General features: G+C 40.7%; 1 long non-coding RNA gene across 7 annotated transcripts in view; it reads right to left on the reverse strand.

Annotated features, from left to right (window-relative positions):
• The window catches only part of LOC148149714 (uncharacterized), a 282,534-nt gene that overhangs the window by 105,051 nt on the left and 152,906 nt on the right, over positions 1-24,577 (reverse strand). Inside the window, exon 3 of one of the 7 annotated variants that reach the window (XR_015757400.1) lies at positions 22,612-22,699. The exons of the other annotated variants lie outside the window; for them this stretch is intronic. This is a non-coding gene — a long non-coding RNA (uncharacterized LOC148149714). Of the gene's footprint in view, positions 1-22,611; positions 22,700-24,577 lie in introns of those variants that run through there. 7 annotated transcript variants of the gene reach the window in all.

The raw sequence follows: 24,577 nt of genomic DNA on the forward strand, positions 1-24,577 counted from the left end.
GAATGAGGAAGTGGTGGAGGATTGTACAATTGCAACATTTAAAAGGCATTTGGATGGGTATATGAATAGGAAGGGTTTGCAGGGATATGGGCCGGGTGCTGGCAAGTGGGACTAGATTGGGTTGAGATCTCTGGTCGGAATGGACGGGTTGGACCGAAGGGTCTGTTTCCATGCTGTACATCTCTATGGCTCTATTACTTGATATCATTAAAGCTATGGTTGATGATCAGGAGTAATCTTGCAGACTGGCAACCGTTTAAATTCTCTGAAGGTTGTCCAACATAAGTGTGGGAGGGGCTCCACCACAGGCAGTCCCTACCATCTTCCCAGAGAAACTAATGGTGGGCAATAAATGTGACATTGTTAACTTATCCACCTCCCAGGTAATATAAATGGAAGTCTATGTAACCTATGCCTTGTTCTGATCAAATCAAGAGGTCTGATTACTTAGGGTTTATGTCAATTTGACATTTTAGCCAACAATAACTTTGGTCTCCAATCTTAGAATCCAAGGGATAGAGACAGTAAACAAAGCCTCTGACCTGAACTTTAGTAAAATTCGCTTCATACAGTCTACTAATGAATGCAGTCCAATGTCTGTGCATGGAAATTGGGGCTCAAGCCTTGTTGCCCAAAATGAGTGAGCTCTGGGCAATAATCAAATTATGCTTTTGTAAATTGTAAAAGGATGGCAGAAAATGTTTAGACTTGGAATGTTGTATAACTTGTGATCATCTCTTGGCCTGCTGTCTGGTGTCCAACTTTGAAACTCTTGTCAACATGTTGGTATTTTTAAATCTGAGATCTCGTGTTCTTCATTCTGAACAATCATTTCCACTTCAAAACAATGCAGTTGCTATTGGACTACTGAAGAAATGATTCTATTTTAAGGCACATCAAAGCAGAAGATCATGAGTTCAACCCCACTCCGGAGAACTGAACACAGGATTGAGGCTGAGACTCCAGCACAGTATAAAGGTTGTGCTAAACTATCAGGGGTGCTGATGCAACATTAAATTCAGATGCTGCTGTTCTCCTGCAGATACAAAAGATTCTCAGTCAGAGCTAAGGTGTTTTCCCTGACAAGCTGAGTAATGTTTAATCCTAATACCATGGTTGGTTGAGAAACCTTTTATGCAAATTGGCTGCTCAATTTTTAGATAACCATTATAACAACACTTCAAAAGTACTCGTTTGCTTGTACAATACTTCGAGATGTCCTATGGTCATGAAATACTTAAATCTTTCTTTTTATTTCCTCAAATTGATCTCCAAGCTTCCCCTTTTCCATGTTTATGTTGGATGTAATCATAGCAGTTTACTTAACATTTTATAAAGTCATAGAGATGTACAGCATGGAAACAGACCTTTTGGTCCAACCCATCCATGCCGACCAGATGTCCCAATCCAATCTCGTCCCACCTGCCAGCACCCGGCCCAGAGCCCTCCAAACCCTTCCTATTTATATACCCATTCAAATGCCTCTTAAATGTTGCAATTGTAACAGCCTCCACCACTTCCTCTGGCAGCTCATTCCATACACGTACCACCCTCTGCATGAAAAAGTTGCCCCTTAGGTCTCTTTTATATCTTTCCCCTCTCACCCTAAACCTATGCCCCCTAGTTCTGGACTCCCCAACCTCAGGGAAAAGACTTTGCCTATTTACCCTATCCATGCCCCTCATAATTTTGTAAACCTCTATAAGGTCACCTCTCATCCTGCGATGCTCCAGGGAAAACATTCCCAGCCTGTTCAGCCTCTCCCTATAGCTCAAATCCTCCAATCCTGGCAACATCCTTATAAATCTTTTCTGAATCCTTTCAAGTTTTACAACATCTTTACGATAGGAAGGAGACCAGAATTGCATGCAATATTCCAACAGTGGCCTAACCAATGTCCTGTACAGCCGCAACATGACCTCCCAACTCCTGTACTCAATACTCTGACCAATGAAGGAAAGCATACCAAACGCCTTCTTCACTATCCTATCTACCTGCGACTCCACTTTCAAGGAGCTATGAACATGCACTCCAAGGTCTCTTTGTTCAGCAACACTCCCTAGGACCTTACCATTAAATATAGAAGTCCTGCTAAGATTTGCTTTCCCAAAATGCAGCATCTCACATTTATCTGAATTAAACTCCATCTGCCACTTCTCAGCCCATTGGCCCATCTGGTCAAGACCATGTTGTAATCTGAGGTAACCCTCTTCACTGTCCACTACACTTCCAATTTTAGTGTCATCTGCAAACTTACTAACTGTCCCTCTTATGCTCGCATCCAAATCATTTATATAAATGACAAAAAGTACAGGACCCAGCACCGATCTTTGTGAACCCCACTGGTCACAGGCCTCCAGTCTGAAAAACAACCCTCCACCACCACCCTCTGTCTTCTACCTTTGAGCCAGTTCTGTATCTAAATGGCTAGTTCTCCCTGTATTCCATGATATCTAACCTTGCTAATCAGTCTCCCATGGGGAACCTTGTCAAACGCCTTACTGAAGTCCATGTAGATCACATCTACTGGTCTGTCCTCATCAATCCTCTTTTTTACTTCCTCAAAAAACTCAATGAAGTTTGTGAGGCATGTTTTCCCACGCACAAAGCCATGTTGACTATCCCGAATCAGTCCTTGCCTTTCCAAATACATGTACATCCTGTCCCTCAGGATTCCCTCCAACAACTTGCCCATCACCGAGGTCAGTCTCACTGGTCTATAATTCCCTGGCTTGTCCTTACCACCATTCTTAAACAGTGGCACCACGTTAGCCAACCTCCAGTCTTCTGGCACCTCACCTGTGACTATCAATGATACAAATATCTCAGCAAGAGGGCCAGCAATCACTTCTGTAGCTTCCCACAGAGTTCTCAGGTACACTGTGCCACCGTGTGGGCAACACGGTGACATAGTGGTTGGCACTGCTGCCTCACAGCATCAGAGACCCGGGTTCGATTCCCGCCTCAGGCGACTGACTGTGTGGAGTTTGCACATTCTCCCCGTGTCTATGTGGGTTTCCTCCGGGTGCTCCGGTTTCCTCCCACAGTCTAAAGATGTGCAGGTTAGGTGAATTGGCTGTGCTAAATTGCCCATAGTGTTAGGTAAGGGGTAGATGTAGGGGTATGGGTGGGTTGCGCTTCGGCGGGGCAATGTGGACTTGTTGGGCCGAAGGGCCTGTTTCCACACTGTAAGCAATCTAATCTAACCTGATCAGATCCTGGGGATTTATCCACCTTTAGTCATTTCAAGACATCCAGCACTTCCTCCTCTGTAATCTGGACATTTTGCAAGATGTCACCATCTATTTCCCTACAGTCTATATCTTCCATATCCTTTTCCACAGTAAATACGGATACAAAATACTCATTTAGTATCTCCCCTATTTTCTGCGGCTCCACACAAAGGCCGCCTTGTTGATCTTTGAAGGGCCCTATTCTCTCTCTAGTTACCCTTTGGATTCACCTTGACTCTATATGCCAAAGCTATCCCATGTCCCCGTTTTGCCCACCTGACTTCCCTCTTAAGTATGCTCCTACTGCCTTTATACTCTTCTAAGGATTCGCTCGATCTATCCTGTCTATACCTGACATATGCTTCCTTCTTTTTCTTTTTATAAAGCATTATTTTAGAAAATGACAAAGATCACATAGTGAAGGGATTTATAAACAAATTGATGCAAAGTTGGGGTGGTGTGAATGTGTACTGATCATTTTGATTCATATCGGTGAATTTTCCAGTTCAGACTTGCCCCTGCAATACTCGTGAATGAAGTTCAGAACTATATTATGGTCTTCATAAGTGGTCTTTATTGAGCAAATGTACGTGGTTAGTGTAGCACCAGGTATACAATGGATTAGCGAGTTTTGAGAAGATTTGTAGCTCAGGCTGAGGTTCTGGATGTAGGTTTGCTCACTGAGCTGGAAGGTTCGATTTCAGATGTTTCATCACCATACTACCGTAACATCATTCATGAGCTCCAGTGAAGCACTGGTGTTATGACCTGATTTCTATTTATGTGTTTTATAAACACATTTATAATCACATAAATAGAAAGCAGGTTATAACACCAGTGCTTCACCGGAGGCTCACTAATGATTTTACCTAGTACATTGACGAAACATCTGAAATCGAACCTTTCAGCTCAGTGAGCAAACTTACATCCATACAATGGATTATTAATTAGACACTCTGGGGGAATATGTTGAATGCACAGGACTTAATCGCTTCATTATTGTAGTCAGAAATCAACACATCCTGAGCCTGATGTCTGAAAGCTAAATTACAGGGTCAGTTTTATTTACAGATAAATAATGCAGAGGCAATAAGAAAAGGAAAATCTCACAAAATGGTTAAACACAATAGAACTGAATTAATATATGCAGTAGTGTAAACTCTTAAAAAGATGTCCCTGTCTTGGGTGGGCGGCACGGTGGCACGGTGGTTAGCACTGTTGCCTCACAGCGCCAGAGACCCGGGTTCAATTCCCGCCTCAGGCGACTGACTGTGTGGAGTTTGCACATTCTCGCCGTGTCTGCATAGGTTTCCTCCGGGTGCTCCGGTTTCCTCCCACACTCCAAAAATGTGCAGGTTAGGTGAATTGGCCACGCTAAATTGCCTGTAGTGTTAGGTGCAGGGGTAAATGTAGGGGAATGGGTCTGGGTGGGTGCGCTTCGGCGGGTCGGTGTGGACTTGTTGGACCGAAGGGCCTGTTTCCACACTGTAAAGTAATCTAATCTGTTTCTGACATGAGCAAATTGTGTAATAATGACAATCAGGTTGCTCTTTCTCATAGCTCTTCAAGAAGAATGGGGTATGTGGAAGATTTATACAAGGTGTTTATTACTTTTACATGAGAATCGCAAGCTAGCAGCCAGAGCTATGATTTCATATCAAAAGATCTCTTTCAAGTAACAGCGACTTTATTTGAAGTGAGCATGTGAACAATGATCCACACAGTCTTTAGATCTCTGAAGATGATATGTTAATGGCTGGAAATTGCTACTTTCATAATAGAGTTCTCCACCCAGATTGAATTTCATGCCTTATAATAGCATTTCCTCATGGCTTAGGTAACTGGATAGAGCAGAATCACATCCATTCTTGTCTATTGCGCTGTACATGTTATCACCTGAAACCTATTTCCCTAGCCATCAAAGAGAACTTTAGATGTTTTCACACTGACTATTGTCAGTAAAGGTTGTCCTATGATGAGATGCTGAGTAAATGCTCCCTATATTCTCTGGAATTTTGAAGAATGAGAGGTGATCTCATTGAAACTTGCACGATTCTAGAGAGGCTTGGCAGAATGGACACTGAGAGATTGTTTCCACTGGCGAGCAAATCTCGAAGACAGAGGAACAGTATCAGGATCAGGAATCGATTACTTAAAGCTGTGAACTGGAGAATGTTTTTTCACCCAATTCAACTTTGGAATTCTCTACTCAAAAGGGTTTTGGATGCTTCATCACTGAATATATTTAAGGCTGAGATAGACAGACTTTTAGCCTCTCAGAGCATTGTGGAATATGGAGAATGAGTTGCAAAATTGAAATTGATGAGCAACCATGATTGTACTGGATGGCAGAAAACACTGTATTGATACTATAGATTTTAGGCCTATCCCAATGTTTTCAATAATGTAGGACTTCAATAGAAAGTTATCTTGTGACAATCAGAAACCCTTGGCTTAGCCTTGAGTCCAAGCACCAAGGTTCAGTAAAATATTGGCAAATCTACAATGCTTTAGGGTACCACGTGAGTGACAATACACACTGGCTGGTGTATGACTACGACCCTTTACACAGCCATTTACATTTTAATCAGGGAGTAGGACTGCTTCAATGATCAGCTCTTTTCAATCATTTAAAAATTGCAGTAGTCATCGGGAAATGGAAATGAGAAACATGTTTCCAAATAATAGGATCTCAGAAACCTTCATCTCAGAAGTATATTTTAAGAATAAATCTGTAGTTTTGACTCACCTACCCAACACTCCATACCCAGGTCTTGTGGGTTAAATTGATATTATACTTACTGCCTCAACCATAAACTGTGCATTTCACAGCTATGTAAACCTCTGGGCATAAACATTTTGCTGTCATCTGTTCTAAATCAATTTCACTTAAGCTTAGGATTATGGTCCTTTTATCTTTGCCCTGCAACAACAGTAACAATATGTAATTATTTTTAACCAACATAGTGAAATATCACAAAATTGTTACCAAACTGAAATAACTGCAGAGAGGCCAGTGTCCCATCACCCTTCATTTATACATGCACAGTACATGGGCTCTGACCAGCCAGTTCAGACCCAGTCCCTAGAATGAGGAGACTCTTGAATCTCCTATTTATATCTGGCAGCCAGGGCTCCCTGACTGGCCCAGGTTAACAACCCCAATCAAGGGTCTCATAGTTAATAAGAGTCATCTGGTTCTCATTCAAATCATGACACAAACAAAACCTGACAATGAGCTACATCATATGACTCAGGGGAAATTACCAAAAGCTTGATCAGAGAAGTAGGTTTTATGGAGTGTGTCTTCAAAGGAGGAGAGAGAGTTTTAAGGAGTTTTAAGGCCGAGGCAGCTGAGAGCACAGCAACCATTGTCAGAGCAATTAAAACTAGGGATGTACAAGAGGCAAGAAATGGAGAAATATAAATACCACTGGGGTTCGGGATTGGAGGAAGTGTTAGAGATAAGGGCAAGCATGAACTTTAAATCAAATTTGAGAATTTTAAAATTGAAATAACGCCAGACTGCAGCAAGTAGCATGGGTAATAGTTTTGGAAGAATTATTATTCAGTCTATCATGAACTCCACCCAGTCTGATATTGACACATAAGAGAGGTGATGACCTAGTAGTATTGTCATTGGACTATTAATCCAGAAACCCAGGTAATATTCTGGGGCATCAGAATTCAAATCCTTCCATGGTAGATGGTGGTAATTGAGTTCAATAAAAATCTGGAATAAAGAGGAGAAAGTGAGGACTGCAGATGCTGGAGATCAGAGCTGAAAATGTGTTGCTGGAAAAGTGCAGCAGGTCAGACAGCATCCAAGGAACAGGAGAATCGACGTTTCGGGCATAAGCCCTTCTTCAGGAATGAGGAAAGTTTGTCCAGCAGGCTAAGATAAAAGGTAGGGAGGAGGGACTTGGGGAGGGGTGTCGGAAATGTGATAGGTGGAAAGAGGTCAAGGTGAGGGTGATAGGTCAGACTGGGGTGGGGGCGGAGAGGTCAGGAAGAAGATTGCAGGTTAGGAAGGCGGTGCTGAATTCGATGGATTTGACTGAGACAAGGTGGGGGGAGGGGAAATGAGGAAACTGGTGAAATCCGAGTTCATCCCTTGTGGTTGGAGGGTTCCTAGGCGGAAGATGAGGCGCTCTTTCTCCAACCGTCGTGTTGTTGTGGTCTGGCGATGGAGGAGTCCAAAGACCTGCATATCCTTGGTGGAGTGGGAGGGGGAGTTGAAGTGTTGAGCCACAGGGTGGTTGGATTGGTTGGTCCGGGTGTCCCAGAGGTGTTCTCTGAAACGCTCCGCAAGTAGCCGGCCTGTCTCCCCAATATAGAGGAGGCCACATCGGGTGCAGAGGATGCAATAGATGATGTGTGTGGAGGTGCAGGTGAATCTGTGGCGGATATGGAAGTTTCCTTTAGGGCCATTGGAGGGAGGTGAGGGGGGAGGTGTGGGCGCAAGTCTTGCACCTCCTGAGGTTGCAGGGGAAGGTGCCGGGAGTGGAGGTTGGGTTGGTGGGGGGTGTGGATCTGACGAGGGAGTCACGGAGGGAGTGGTCTTTACGGAATGCTGATAAGGGAGGGGGAGGGAAATATATCCTTGGAGGTGGGGTCCGTTTGGAGGTGGTGGAAATGACAGCAGATGATGCGCTGTACATGGAGATTGGTGGGGTGTTAGGTGAGGACCAGTGGGGTTCTGTTACATGGAGATTGGTGGGGTGGTAGGTGAGGACCAGTGGGGTTCTGTTACATGGAGATTGGTGGGGTGGTAGGTGAGGACCAGTGGGGTTCTGTTACATGGAGATTGGTGGGATGGTAAGTGAGGACCAGTGGGATTCTGTTACATGGAGAACCCCACTGGTCCTCACCTACCACCCCAACAATCTCCATGTACAGCGCATCATCCGCCGTCATTTCCGCCACCTCCAAACGGATCCCTCCCCTCCCCTATTAGCATTCCGTAAAGACCACTCCCTCCGTGACTCCCTCATCAGATCCACACCCCCCACCAACCCAACCTCTACTCCCGGCACCTTCCCCTGCAACCGCAGGAGGTGCAAGACTTGCGCCCACACCTCCCCCCTCACCTCCCTCCAAGGCCCCAAAGGAAACTTCCATATCCACCACAGATTCACCTGCACCTCCACACACATCATCTATTGCATCCTCTGCACCCGATGTGGCCTCCTCTATATTGGGGAGACAGGCCGGCTACTTGCGGAGCGTTTCAGAGAACACCTCTGGGACACCCGGACCAACCAACCCAACCACCCTGTGGCTCAAAACTTCAACTCCCCCTCCCACTCCACCAAGGATATGCAGGTCTTTGGACTCCTCCATCGCCAGACCACAACAACACGACAGTTGGAGAAAGAGCGCCTCATCTTCCACCTAGGAACCCTCCAACCACAAGGGATGAACTCGGATTTCACCAGTTTCCTCATTTCCCCTCCCCCCACCTTGTCTCAGTCAAATCCATCGAATTCAGCACTGCCTTCCTAACCTGCAATCTTCTTCCTGACCTCTCCGCCCCCACCCCAGTCTGACCTATCACCCTCACCTTGACCTCTTTCCACCTATCACATTTCCGACGCCCCTCCCCCAAGTCCCTCCTCCCTACCTTTTATCATAGCCTGCTGGACAAACTTTCCTCATTCCTGAAGAAGGGCTTATGCCCGAAACGTCGATTCTCCTGTTCCCTGGATGCTGCCTGACCTGCTGCGCTTTTTCAGCAACACATTTTCAGCTCTGGAATAAAGAGTCTAACGATAACCATCAATCTATTGTCAGGAAAACCACTTCTGGTTTGTTAATGTCCTTCAGGTCAGGAAACTGCCATCCCTTCCTGGTCTAGCCTACACGTGACTCCAGAGCCACAGCAATGCAGTTGACTTTTAATTCTCCTCTGTACAATTTTGCTTGGGTAATAATGCTGATATAGCCAGTGACACCCTCATCCCATGAATGAATAAAAAAGATGCAGCCTCTGGCCCAGTCTCCTGATGGAATCACACATGTCATCTTTACCTCCTGTCATTAAGAATTAATGCGCCTAAGAGTTATTGTAGACAAACAGGAGTCTGGAAGAACAAAGCAAGCCACACAGCATCAGGAGGTGGAGAAGTCAACATTTTGGGTGCAATCCTTCGGGTGTTCGGGGAGCTGTAGATAACGGGGGTGGGAGGGAGGGTGGTGAGGTGGGGTTAAGTGAACACAAGTAGAGGGTACAACCTGGTTGGTCGATGGGAGGAATGAAGTTTTTGTAACCTGTATATAATTAGTGATATGTAATAAACTATATCATATTATCTGAGGCAAAAGCCTCTTGAGCTAGAACTTATTTGTGATCAATGCTCTACAACAGAGATAGCCTTGTAGATCAGCATAGGAAGTAGGATTGGTGACAGCATTCTAACCCAACAACATAGTTGGTACGATCATGTCACATAATATGGTAACAGGGAATGTGTAGGGTGATGAATGGACATGGTCCAAGTTAGTGCATGCTCCACAGAATTTAGGATGATGTCAAGTTTCTGGAGGGTTGGAGACCAGCCAAGAAAGTACTTGAACAAAAACAATAAATGCTGGATAAACACAGGAGGTCAGGCAGCTTTTGTGGACGGAAACAAAGGTAACATATCAGGTCAATGACTTGCCTTCAGAATTCCATGGAAAAGTAAATATGTAATGGGCTTTAAACATGTGAAAGAGGGGTGGGGAAGAAGAGCAAAAGGAAAGGGCAATGATGGAGTAGAAGACAGGAGATATTTAATGACAAAAACGTTTCATGGTGTGAAAACAAAAAGGAATGGGAATAGGCAAAATAATGAAAGATGTGTGAAAATGAAGTGTAAATGGCAAGATAGCAAACCAAAAAATATAAAGTAAAAGGAAAAAAGAGAAAAACTGAACCTGCAAAAAAAGTGCAAAACAAAGTGGAAGTAGAAATTATGATCTAAATTTCTGATGAAACTTTATAGTTAAAGAGTCATAGAGACATACAGCACAGAAATAGACCCTTCAAACCGACTTGTCCATGCTGACCAGATATCCTAAATTAATCTAGTCCCATTTGCCAGCACTTGGCCTAGATCCCTCTAAAACTTTTCTATCCATATGCCCATCCAGATGCCTTTTAAATGTTTAATTGTACCAGTCTCCACAACTGGTGCAGCTCATTCTATAAATGCACCACACTCTGTGTGAAAAAGTTGCCCCTCAGGTCCCTTTTATATCTTTCCCCTCTTATTCTAAACCTATGCCCTGTAGTTCTGGACTCTGCCCACCTCCAGGGAAAAGACCGAGTCTATTTATCCTATCCATGCCCCTCATGATTTTATAAACTATGTAAGGTCACCCCTCAGCCTCCGACGCTCCAGGGAAAACATCCCCAGCCTATTCAGCCTCTCCCTATAGCTCAAGCCCTCCAACCCTGACAACACTCTTGTAAATCTTTTCTGAACCCTTTCAAGTTTCACAACATATTTCCGATAGGAAGGAGACCAGAATTGCACATACAATGTTCTAAAAGTAGCCTAACTCTGAAATGTTGCCTCTAAATCTCTCCACAGAAGCTGTCTGGCTTACTGGGCACTTGCAGAATTTTCTGTTTCATTTTCAGATTTTGGTCTCTGCAAATTTTGCATCTGTATTAGGGCAATGGAATAGTCGAGTCGAAAAATAATGAAGGAATTAGTGATGGTTTCAGCAGCAGATGAGTTGAGGGAGGGTCAAAGTTACAGAGGCAAGAGTGAATAGCCTTGGTGATGAAGTTGATCTATGATCAAATATTTATTTCAGTATCAAATATTACAAAATGATTATGGACAATCTGATTAAATCTCATGGAGAATAATAGACACAATGGCTAGAAAATAGATATTGTGATAAGGACTAAAATCAACAGCTTTGTCTTCCCAATAATTAGTTGAAACATCTACAAAGTAGAGTATAAAGATCTCCTGATAGGCACAAAGTGACAAAATAGATATTGCATCAATTCTAAAGTTGCAGAATGAGGAAAGCAACTTCTATCCGCCATCAATGACAGATCAGAATGCGTTATCAAATGACCATATGATATTATACACATTACCATAGATAATCAAGAGTTTTGGGAACTCAGGTGTTCATTTACTATGCTAGAAAATGATGGCAGGTAAAATTATGATAGCTTAGACAGAAACAACTTTCAGCATCAAGGAGAACTGATAGATAAGAAGGACGCAATGGATTCAATGGCAGCTCTCCAGAGTTCAGGAAGGACCAGCAGCAGCACTCGAGACATATACAAGATATTGAAGAAAAGCTACAACATATTAGAGGGTTTAAATATAATTTTAAAAACAAGTATACCAATATATACTCTTAAATCCCAATAGACAAATTGCATTAGAAGTACAGTTCTGCAGAAGGGATATTACAAAATAGCCTTATTATTCCTTTCTGCCAATCACGTGATGTTAACATTCTACTTTGTAGATGGCACAATTGCATGCTTTACCTGCATTATGTGACTTGAGCTGAAGTGGTTTTGTACAGGGGAATGGCATTTGAATGTCCTTTTACAGTTCGCTTCACAACACTCTGTCTAAGCAGTAATGAGGTTATAATAACAGACACTGGTGACTTTTTAAACCTTGCACTTTTATGTTACCTGAAATAATGAAGGGTTTGAAAGCTGTTAATAAGCTCAATTCAATACCTGCAATCTGCCAATATCCTACTTATTATACACAATATACACATGTGAAGATTCAAGTGTAACATATTTTCAGTGAAGAAATTTCCCTTTCTATCATGAGAATTGAAAGACGAACAGCAAATTATTGAGGGAGCTGAATCTTGAGCAAACGCACATGAACAGTGAATCACAATTCAGCACAGATTCATTGAATGATAGTACCTAATTCTTATGATAGATATCAAGATTTCTAAGGTAGCCTCAAAAAAATAATCTTAGGAATAAAATGGCTGCAGAAGTTACACCTCTCCTAAGATGATCAGAAACACTTGCCTATTCAATCTTGGAAAATTCCCTTTGTTCTCCCTTGATCTTTATCGTCTGTGGGGTAATGGGGTGATGGGGTGGTACAGTGGTTAGCACTGCTGTCTCACAGCTTCAGGGACTTGGTTCAATTCCACTCTCAGGTGATTGCCTATGAAGTTTGCATGTTCTCACTGTGTCTATGTGGGTTTCTTCCTCGCGCTCTGGTTTTCTCCCACAGTATAAAGATGTGCAGGTTAGGTGCATTGGCCATGAGAAATGCTGGGTGATAGAGTGGGTTTGGCTGGGATACTCTTTGGCAGGTCAGTGTGGACTCAATGGGCTGAATAGCCTGTTTCTAGACTATAAGGATTCTGTGATACAAATTTGAGTGCTGTATCATTGATTGTTCAGTTATCTCTTGCATACCACTCAGCTTTTTGCACCCTGTAAGATATTTTCATTTAGGCTTTGCGTTCATACAGCCCTCTGATATGTTTTTTCATAATTCCCAGCTTGGTTGCTCTTGCTCATGCATCAGACAGGTGACATTTTAAAAAAAATATTTGCCTCAAGCTAGTTTGTGTTTTCCTTTTGTTGAAGTTCAAATCTGGAAATCCCCATGTGAAATATCACAGCAGGTACACTGTATATGATTTGTTAACAAATCACATGACATCAGCAGCACTGCTGAATGCCAATGTTACTGTGTATCATAAGCATGGCAATACACTTAAAAGAACCACTAATCATGCTTTACTTGTATGCTTTATCATATTTTTCCATACTTAAAGATGTCATTAAAGACCTGCAACCCATCGGGAAGTTTTCCTTGGAAGCTTTATTGAGATGAAAGATTAGTGCCTCAGCATCATGGCATGCTGTTGGAAATGGGCAAAGCAAGTAGAACAAGTTGGTGGCAGAATAGGATGCTTCAGATGGAGTCCGCTCCATCCATTTCCTTTTCTTTTTTTCTCTCTTTTTTCTTCTGTTTCATGTTTGTTTCTTTTTATCCTTCTCTCTTCTTCCTTCTCCCGGTCTTAGGCTCCTGACCTTGGACTCCCAGCCTCAAACTCAGCGCGAACCAAGCAGGGTGGTGTGGCAGCCTCCTGGCATGGTCAGGCAGACTTTCAGCCAGGCAAGGTGGACTTTCTGCCCAGGGTGGCGGTCTTTCAGCCTGGCATGGTGGTCTCTCAAGGTACATAGCAGACTCTCAGCCAGCTATGGCCTTAGCGTGGTCATCCAGTCTCGAGATGATTCCTCGAAATGTGGTCGCACCATGGCTAAGTACTTAAGAAAGACTGTAATATTTGAACTTGCAGCTTTATTTCTTTATTTTCTACTTAAAACTAAGAAGGTCTGCAATACGAAACTTTTAACTTTACTTTGTATATTTTATACAATACTATAATTACTGCAATGTCTAAGTTTTAACTTTGTTCTTTCTTCTACTTGTTCTTAAGATTCTGAACCATGGTACTTGTGCTTACGATGGCACCTTATGTGATGACATTATACACTGTTGTATACTTTTGTACTTCAGTACCCATGACAATAAAATTAAAAATCAAAAACTGATGAAGAAGCAAAGTGCTATTTTAGGCGGTTGGAAATGCAATGGATAAAGGTGGATTGCTAACTATGTTATAATTAAGTAATTTCTATAGGATTCAAATTTTAAAAGCCCCAGAAAAGGCAATTGAAAAAGGTTTTCAGCAAAATTATACTGTGAAGTATCTGTTACCCAAGAAATGAACCTCCAGTATTGTGGAAAAACCAAAACAACTGTGAATACTGTAAACCAGGAACAAAAACAGAAATTACTGGAAAAGCTTAGCAGGTCTGGCAGCATCTGAAGAAGGGTCAGTCGACCTGCAATATTAATTCTGATTTCTCTCCACAGATGCTGCCAGACCTGCTGAGCTTTTCCAGCAATTTCTGTTCTTGCTTCTAGTATTGTGCAGCTCATCGTTCAGCAAAAGTACTTTTGACTTTATAAGCTGGGAGTGAAAATTAATGTAGGTGAAAGTGGGTACTGCAGATGCTGAAGATTAGAGTCAAGATTAGAATAGTGCTGGAAAAGCACAGCAGGTCAGGCAGGATCCAAGGAGCAGGAAAGTCAACGTTTTGGGCAAAAGTCCTTAATCAGAAATGAGGCTAGGAGCCTCGGGGGTGGAGAGATAAATGGGAGGGAGGGTGGGGTGAAGTTAATGTGTCAAGTCAAGGCTCAGTAAAAAAGAGCAGTGGTTAAAAGTGGGGCATATTCTGAGTCAGACAACAGCCAATTGGGGATAGAGTCCTGTAGCCAGTCTTTCATGAAGGATGTATTCAACTGAAGATAATCCAATGTTTAAAAACAAAATCTGTCTATGATGAACAGCTTTCAGAAATAGCCCAAACTCTGCCTCCCAGCGTTCTACAGGAAATGGAACACTTGACATACATGTGCCGAATGATCTTTTCAATATATTAGTCAAGACACAGTTACTAAAGTCATCGGGCTACAAAATGAGAATGTGTCTATAAATTGTGGACAGTAAATAAATGTACTAATTTGGAGTCACTGCGTCAGAATGTTGCCTGAAAATCCTTGCAAATGTTAATCCTCAAAAACGTTTTTGATAAAGTGAACCTAACCAAATGCAGCCTGGATCTTCCCCATTTAAATCACATTCATATGTTAATTGACTGCTCGTAAAGTTTACAAAGTTGCATAGTGCTCTTGAGATGATATTTTTAAGTATGATACTGATTCAAACTCAAAAGGAAACAAGAGTATTGATGTTTGCAAGTCAAATACAGATTTAACTTAAGGGGGGGAACAGGATACTTTTCTAAATGTATCAATATCACAATAAACTAGTAAAAGAGGATTTGTGAGCCTTGTCCATTTTGTCCATCCAGATGGGTTCTTCTGAATGTTCTTGTTGAATGTTTTTAAGGCAAAGAAAGATAGATTTTTGAACGGTAAAGGATTTAAGAATTATGGTGAGTGGATGTATAAGTGGAGCTGAGTCCTTGAAAAGATCAGCAATGGTCTTATTGAATGGCAAAGCAGGCTCAAGGAACCAGATGGCCTACTCCTGCTCTTATTTCTGATGTTCTTATGAACCTTTGAGATAGGCTTGGACTTATCTACCTACAATTGTAAGAGCAGGAACCAATAGGGGCAGCACCATTTGCTGAAGTATCTTAGCTAGTTACATAACTAAACTTTGTCAACTGTTCAAAATAGATCAGGTAAATGTAAGTTTTAACACTTTCATACAGATTGAGGGAGGTGAGGAGAGTGAAGATGTTTTGAAGATCTTGCAATGCAAAAGTGATATGGCAGGAATTGTAAGGAGAGAAAAGTAGTGATATTATATCTTATCCATTCAATGCAGGTTCCAGTCGCTTGCAAATGGAATCAGTCATTTCTCAGCCAGACATGGATTGTTCATCAATGCAAATGAGCCCTACTATTTTCACCCAGGTCATTGTTAAGAACTGACCATTTTATGTATTGATTACTAAGTTGGTCACCAAATTAGTTCAAATTAAAATGGACAATATGGAAAAATATTGACAAAGGATCTCACCCACCCCCAAAACAATTAAATTAGAGGAGCACCTTAAAGAAACAATCCAATATATTACAGCACTTCATATTTTTCAGAAACAGTTGATTTATGTGAGCATTAACCTAATAAAATGAAACTAAGCTGTACTTTTGAAAAATGAGTCTGGAGTTTATTAATCTTCCATATATACTCCATGCCGGAAGAATGTATATTTATTATCAAAACTCTTAATTGAATGTACTTTGTATGTTTTGGCACTTTACATTCATTTCCTCAAATTTGTTCATGCACTTTATCAGTACCATTTGGTCAATGGATCAATGAACTGAATGTCACCTTCAGCACTGTACCATCAAGATGCAATTGAATGAATGAAAAAAGCATTGGGAAGGAGGACTGTGTGATATGTTATGTTACAAGGAGAATTCAGATAGGATGTGGGTGGAATCATCAGAATATACCATTGCTGTAATCACGTATTATGATCCCAGTTGATGGTAATACTGGACAAGTCAGATCTCAGAGTGAAACCTGGCTTCTTAAATCATAAGCTTTATTTTTTCAGTTTGGTTACAATGGTGGTCAGTCAGTGAACTTAATTACATAAGGCTACTAATGATTTTTAACAAGTGAACACAGGTTTGTGGTTAAAAAGCCTCATGTGACAGTTTAGAAAGATGCTAACATTGCCATCAAAACATTTCAACCCTATTCTGAGCAATATTCTTTACAGTCACTGAATCCCATTAAAAAATAACTGACACAAACATGGCTGTGCCAAGAGGATGGTGATATTGGTGTAAGATGCTCTTTGGTCTGTCCAAAACCTATTGGCCTTCCAGTGCGAAGAAATATCCTTGAAAGAATGTTGAAGACTGGCATATCCCAAAGGCCAGGATTACCTGCTGAGTGACATATTAAAGCTTGGGGCTGCTGTCACTAAGGTGTAGGGGGGAAAGACCACAGCCTAATGTCTTTCTGCTAAAATATAACGAAGGTCTATAACATTTTTAGATACCTTCATAGTGTTTATGCAAATGTAAAGAGTTTCCCTTCATGATTAGGAAATGGATTGAAGCTCTAATGAGGAATGTCAAAATTCCACTGTGATTTCTGTAAAGGCATATTGATCTGTTTCCATGTCTTGTAGATAATTTATAAATAATGTGTGCTTCTAAAAAAAAATGTTTAAGACCTATTTTGATTTCCAAGGGCCTGAAAATTTTCTAGTTCTGATAACTTGGATACTTCTTTGCAATTCTGACAGCCTGGAGACTACAACAAACCAAAGAATAGATATTCTTATGTAAAGATGACTTTTCTTCTTTTCAACTTAATATACTAGTGGCTATTGATCATCTGTTTCTGCATTGTAAGACACAGCTTTGTAAACTTTCTGCAATACACCACAAATTGTTTACTTAGGTCTTGGGAAAGCTGTCTTTAGTTCATTGCTTGAAATAATTGTCTGATCCTTTTGAAAAAGTCACCTTCGCAGAACTGGAAATTAAAATCTTTTTTTTCTTAACTTTCAAATTTCCAAAATAGTAAGCCTATACTAAGAACATTTGAATACTGGGATTAGTTTGGGATTTATGAAATAGATTGTAATTTATAATTGTAATTGTAGAGAAATACTTAATGTAAGTTTAATGATGCAATAAAATGCAATAACAGGGTTTCTAGTGGATTATCAGACAGGAATATATTGTAACAGCTACAGAATGGTAGAATATTTTAACTTTGTGGTACCATAAAAAAGCTTTAATGAAGCAACATACTCCAGGAATTGGTTTCTGGGACTCTTGCCCTTTGTTATGTACATTAATAATTAAAATGTGAATATAGACAGCATAACTGGTCATTTTTCAGATTACACGAAAGTTGGCAATGTTGTTGATAATGAAAGAATGGTCTCAGGCTAGAATCTAATATTGATCAGTTGGTAAATTGTCAGATGGAATTTAATCCCAATAAATATGAGGTGATGCATTTTAGGAGTTCTAATAAAGACAGGATTTACACAACGTATGGTAAAAGTAAAGTAAAAAGGAACAAAGAGATCTCTGTGCTCAAGTCCATAGATCCCTAAGGCATCAGCACAGATAAACAGCATGGTGAAGAAGTCATGCGGGATGCTTGCCTTCAGTCACCAGGGTGTAGCATATAGGAGCAAGGAAGTCTTGTTACAGATATATAAAAATTTTGGTTTGGCCACAGGTTGAATATTATGTGCACTTCTGGCTACCACACTGTCAAAGGATGTAAAGGCACTGGAGAGGGTGCAGAACAAATTCACCAAGATGTTGTCTGGGATAAAAGTCTCAGTTATGAGGAGAGACTGGTTAGGCTAGGTTTGTATTCTTTGGAGCAGTGGAGGCTGAGGGAGTGATCTTATTGAGATACACAAAATTACGAGAGGCATAGACAGAATAGATTATGCGAACCTTTTCCCCAGGGCAGACGTGTCTAAGACCAGAAGGAGTTTAAGGTGTGGAGTAAGTGATTTAGAGAAGATCTGAGGCAAAGGTTTGTCACCCACAGGGTCTTAGAAATATGGAGCATGTTGCCTGTGAGTGTGGTGGAGGCAGGTACTGTTACAAAGTTGAACAAGCATCTGGATGGGTTCTTAAACTGCTACGGCATAGTAGACCAAGTGCAGGTAAATGGAATTAGTGTAGTTTGGTGTTTGTTGGTGGCATAGACGAGATGGGCCAAAATGTCTGTTTCTTTGCTATACGAATCTATTACTCTATGTGACTAGCAGCAGAGATAAAGGGGAACCAATGGATGAGATACTGTACCAATAGATGCAATACTGTATATTTAAATTTTCAGAAGACATTCGATAAAATGTCACAATAAAAGTTGAAATGCAACAGAAGAGATTATACGTTTGGAGGTAGTATGTTAGTATGGATAGAGGATTGGTTAAGGAACAGAGAACAGTAAGTAGGGATAAACTAGCCACTTGCAAGTTGGTAAGCTGTATCCAGTGGAGAACTGCAAGTATCAGTGCTGTGGGGGTGTCAGATATTTACAATGTAGCGAATCTTTCTTGCACTGCCTCGAAAGCTTATATGAAGGTATCAAAAGCTATGTATTCAAGTTTTCTGATAGTACAACGTTAATTGTGAAAGTAAGTTATGAGGAGGACATTAGGGACAGATCTTAAATAATAAAACCAGGAATATATTTGCATTCCCTTTCCCATTTTGTTCTGGACACTCTCACAGCCTGTTCCACTCACTACTCCTTTGGCAACAATATCAAAAATCCTTATTTTCCAGCCTCCTTCAATTCCAGAGAAGAGTCACTGCACTTGAAACATTAACTCTGTTAATGGTGTTCACAGACATGCTGTGATTTTCTAGCACTTTCTGTTTTCATTTCAGATCTCCAAAATATGCAGTACATTGCATTTTTTAAAAAATAAAATGTACATTCAGCATCATGTGAAAAGGTGAGTGTCAATTCCACTTGGCAGCAGGTCAGCTTGTCTCACATAGTCACATAGTTCTCATCTCACTATGTATGCATGCGCCAATGTTTTGGCAAATTCTGTGGTGGGGGAAGGCAGGAAGTCCTGATCCCATCAGTTACTTCTGGGACTGAAGGTCCAAGCAACATTTTTAAGGCACCCAGACAGCTATCAATTCCCTGAAAGCCATGGATTTCATAGAGGTCTATACCGTGTATGTTTGCGGCTAAATACTCTGTCACTTCCAGTCGTCCCCTGACAGCTTATATCCATTTGATGGACAGACCTCTCCCCTTTGCCAGCCTCTTTCACCTAAGCCCATTACATCCAAGCCTTCCTCCCTCAGTCATACATGTCCCAACCAGCTAAGACTACTGCCAGCAATTCTCAGTCACAACCTGGCATAATTGAATACTCCCCAAAGAGGACAAAGCAGTGGCTCCTCATGCCAGGACTTTTGATCACTTGCCTCTTTTCCCACTCCTAGGAACAACATAACGTTCTGCCCAAAGTTTGCAAACGGGCAGGTAAAGCGACTGGAATGTATTTTATGCACAAAACACTACATAGGACAAACAGGAAGACAGCTAACGATCCACATCCATGAACACCAACTCGCCACGAAACGACACGACCAGCTATCCTTAGTAGCCACACACGCAGATGACAAGCAACATGAATTCGACTGGGACAACACTACTACTATAGGACAAGCCAAACAGAGAGCAGCCAGGGAATTCCTAGAGACATGGCACTCATCCACAGATTCAATCAATAAGCACATCGACCTGGACCCAATATACCGACCACTGCAACGGGCAGCTGGAACTGACAACCGGAAGCGGCAGATTCAAACCACTACAAATGCCGGAGGAAAGATCACAGAAGCACTTCACAGGAGGCTCCCAAGCACTGAGGATGTCACCTAGACAGGGGACGAAACGTCTGCAACACAAATTTCCAGCTCGGCGAACAGAACCACAACAACAAGAACCCGAGTTACAAATCTTCTCACATGTTTGGAAGGCAAGGACTGATTAGGGATAGTCAGCATGGTTTTGTGCATGGGAAATCATGTCTCACAGACTTAATTGAGTTATTTGAAAAAGTAACAAAGAGGATTGATGAGGGCACAGTGGAGGACATGATGTACGTGGACTTCAGTAAGGCATTTGACAAGGTGCCCCATGGGGGACTGGTTATCAAGGTCAGATCTCACAGAATACAGGGAGAACTAGCCATGTGGATACAGAACTGGCTCAAAGATAGAAGACAGAGGGTGGTGATGGAGGGTTGTTTTACAGCCTGGAAGATTATGACCAGTGGTGTGCCACAAGGATCAGTACTGTATCCACTACTTTTTGTCATTCATATAAATGATTTGGATATGGACATAGGAGGTATTGTTAGTACGCTTGCAGATGACACCAAAATTGGAAGTGTAGTGGACAGTGAGGAAAGGTACCTCAGATTACAACAGGATCTTGTTCGGATGGGCCAATGGGCTGAGGAGTGACAGATGGAGTTTAATTTAGATAAATGTGAGGTGCTGCATTTTGGGAAAGTAAATCTTTGCAGGACTTATACACTTAATGGTAAGGTTCTAGGAAGTGTTGCTGAACAAAGAGACCTTGGAATGCAGGTTCATAGCTCCTTGAAAGTTGAGTTGCAGGTAGATAGGATAGAAGGCATTTGGTATGCTTTCTTTTATTGGTCAGAGCATTGAGTATAGGAGTTGGAAGGTCATGTTCAGGCTGTGCAGGACATTGGTTAGGCAACATTTGGAACAATGCATGCTATTCTGGTTTCCTGCCAGGGTTGGAGGATTTGAGCTCCTGTCTACAAAGGAGCAACTATTTATGACTGAGATGAGGAAAATTGTCTTCACACAAAGTGTTTGAATCTTTAGAATTCTCCAGCAAAGGCATGATATGTTCAGATCTTAAATATGTTGAAGAGAAACAATAAAGAATTTTCAGAACTCACAGGAAGCAAAGGATGAGCAAATTGGTCAAGAAAGCAGTATTGAGACTGAATACTATGCACATATTGAAACGTTCAACAGAGTCAAGAAGTCATGCTTTCTACACTTGCTCCCATTTCTTACATTCTTTGTCCAAATGGGAAAATATGTCTCATTTCCAGAAGTGTTTTGCTGCTTAGTGGTTATGAGCAAGAATCCTGGATATTTCTTGCCAAACTTGGAGACACTAGAGGAAAATACAGATACTACCCATTTCTGTGCTGTATGACTCTATGACTCTATGTCTCTACATTTCCACCATGCCAATTAAGGTCACCTGATGCAATAAAGTCTAGGTAGAGGTCTCTGTATTTAGAATATGAGAGAATGCAACTGACAATGAGGTGGAAGGAGATTGTATTGCAGTTATATTATTGCTGTTAGAGGCAGCATGGAGCACAGTTAGACACTTATGATTGTTTTTTTGTGCAAGAATGATTCAGAAAGCAGGTTCATTCCTTAACCACAAAGCCTCTCCAATCTCTCCATGTGACTGAAGACACTGATCCTCATGCTATTCTAGTGAATATGGCCATGTCATTCAATCTAATGACACCATGGACACCTGACATACTTCCCTAAGCTATATTGACTAAAATTTAACGATATGGGCAGCTGAGGTGTTAGAACTTTTTAATATGTTTAAATTAGTGCTATTTATTCTTTAAAAATAAAAGTTATCATTTTGTTTTTTTTTAACCTGTAATTTATTTTGTAACATATTTTAGTTTAAGAAATGGCTTACATTGTCTCCTGATGAAGGGATCTTGCCTGAAATGTCAATTCTCCTGCTCCTTGGATGCTTTTTGACCTCCTGTGCTTTTCCACCACCACACTCTTGACATGTTGTTTCAATGCTTTGGCCTATTCTTTCCATATTGTTTGAGCAAATGTTCAGGGTCTCAATGTCTCCTATATAACTCTAATAAAATGTATATTTTATGTATTTCAGAAATGTTTCACACTGTTTCAATATGTATTTTCTTGGATTACTAGATCATTTTAACTGTCATTCAAAACCTGTTTTTTATTCACTGTGTTTGCAATAACACAACATCTATCAAGATGTACAGAAGTAATGCTCCACCAGTGAATTAGTATTCATTATCATAATCACTTTCCCATGTATTGCGTCCTGTCTTGTTTCTAGCTTCTGCTGATCTCATGCAGGGATTGTGAATGTTAAGCATGTTTCATTAAGTTTACTTCAGCTGGAGCACCTTTTCATGATGTTTCATTTTAAATACTTAATAATATACCAGACAAAATGTTTACCCAGATGGTCAATTCCATTAATTTGTGAATCATTCCATACATTCCTGCAGGCATTCAATCACATCCGGAATCTGTGAGGTCTTGGAGTCTGTTGCACTTTCATTAATAGAAAAATCCAAAATCTCTGGAGCACTGAAAGACAAAGCTTTGATAAATGGCACTAGAGGAAGCTAAAAGCAAAGTCCATCACCAGTGAACAAATTGTAACCACAAGTAGATATTACAGTAGCTAAAAGTTTTGTTAAAGCTGAATCAAGATTCAGTGAGCAAGTCTGAAGTTAGACAAGTTAACACAATCTGCCCACACTGAAGCTGAGGGTAAGGGAGTTCTGGAGTGTTAAGTAAAAACCAGACTTCTGATGAGGAAGGTGAGGGCACCCTCACAGATCTGCAGAAGAAGGGTTATTGGGTGTTTATGAGATTGTGTGCTGCCCAGATATCATAAAGAAAGATTACACAAAGCATTTGTAATTACTATGACAGGACATGTTGGAATATAAAAACTCAAGTATTGATAAACAGACATTCTTACTGGTTCAATCTTCACAAGGACATTGCAAAATTTTATAAATCATGTCCTGTGCAAAGTGGTGTGAAAATTTCAACACAAAAAAATGGCACAGATAGTACCTGTGTCAGTTTGTGAGGAATCATCCAGCATATAGGGCCATTACCAAAATAAAAGCAGGACAACAATTTATATAAACTCAGTTCTGAGAGGCCACTCCTTTCAGCACAATCACAGCTAAAGTTAATACAATTTTTTACTGAGTTTTGAAATACAGTTGGACCAAAGTTTTAATTTTCTGCCTAAATTGTTTCCAAGGTATAATATGTAACTTGGGTATAAAACAATTGAAGTTAATAATATATCCTTCACAGATGCAGGGAGCATCATAAAGGTATTGTCAAACTCTCAAGACAATGATTATATCATATTGTCATAAGTATCACCACGAATGGGACAATAATTAGGATTCTGTCTTATTTGCTGAAGAGATTCAATCATCCTGTGATTCTGCCAGGTTTAGTCCATTTTAATTCATTTATGGACAAGATGACCACTAAAACTGATTAGGAGGGAAAGATAAATTCTGTATGTGTTCATATTCCTGGAGAATCTTCTGGGATCCTGCAGAGCAGCGTAGGAGCATTTTAAAACATTGCCGGCAAAGATGAAAGAATGGACAAAGATGCTGAAATCTTCAAGCAGGAGATGAAGTATTGGTTTTGTTATGTTTCAGGGGGATCCTCTGAAATCAAGTTTTAATGGCATGCTCAACATAATTAAGAAGATCTGATAATTGTGTGGCTTTCATGAATGATGTGTTGTATTGCAGCACCTAGAACTTATTGCAAGAAGGTAAAGAAGGCAGTGGGGTACCTTTCTGAGAAACTAAATGAACAGTAGAAAAGGAAAGCCTGGGATTGTTTATGGTTCTTAAACATTTCAAAGTTTACATCCAACACAATCACAAAGAATTGTCAATCCTTTGGCCATTGTAGAAAAATATAAGAATCAAATGCTAGAGGGTTTCAATTAAGTTTGCTGATTCAGCCTTATAGCATAAATAATGTTCATATCGCTGAGAAGGATAATACCATTCTTGATGTGAATATAATCATGTTGGAATCATTTGAAGATTAAGAAGTTGACAAGAAGTTGGAATCATTTGAAAATCTACAAGAAACTGTAGATTTTGTATAATGAGTGAATGTAGATGAGCGATTGCAAGTCTTTTTTTTTGTATTTTGATATTACAGACATTTTCATATCTACATCATAAGTAAACAAAGGTGAACGCATTTTAGGACAACTTACATATATTTATGGATTTTGTAGAGAACTGGAATATTGAGTTGTTTGGACACTTTACAGATTAAATAGAGTTTACCAAGGGAGAACGGAACTCATGAGGTTTATTGGAAAATTAGTTAAATGTTTAATATAGACTGTGACCCACTTTTTAATGACTGAAAGTGAAGTGAGTTTGGGAAAATGGCCAAGGA

This window comes from Chiloscyllium plagiosum, unplaced genomic scaffold (genome assembly GCF_037043375.1).
Source record: "Chiloscyllium plagiosum isolate Xiang-an unplaced genomic scaffold, Cpla_swu_hap1 HiC_scaffold_6, whole genome shotgun sequence".
Classification (NCBI taxonomy): domain Eukaryota; kingdom Metazoa; phylum Chordata; class Chondrichthyes; order Orectolobiformes; family Hemiscylliidae; genus Chiloscyllium; species Chiloscyllium plagiosum.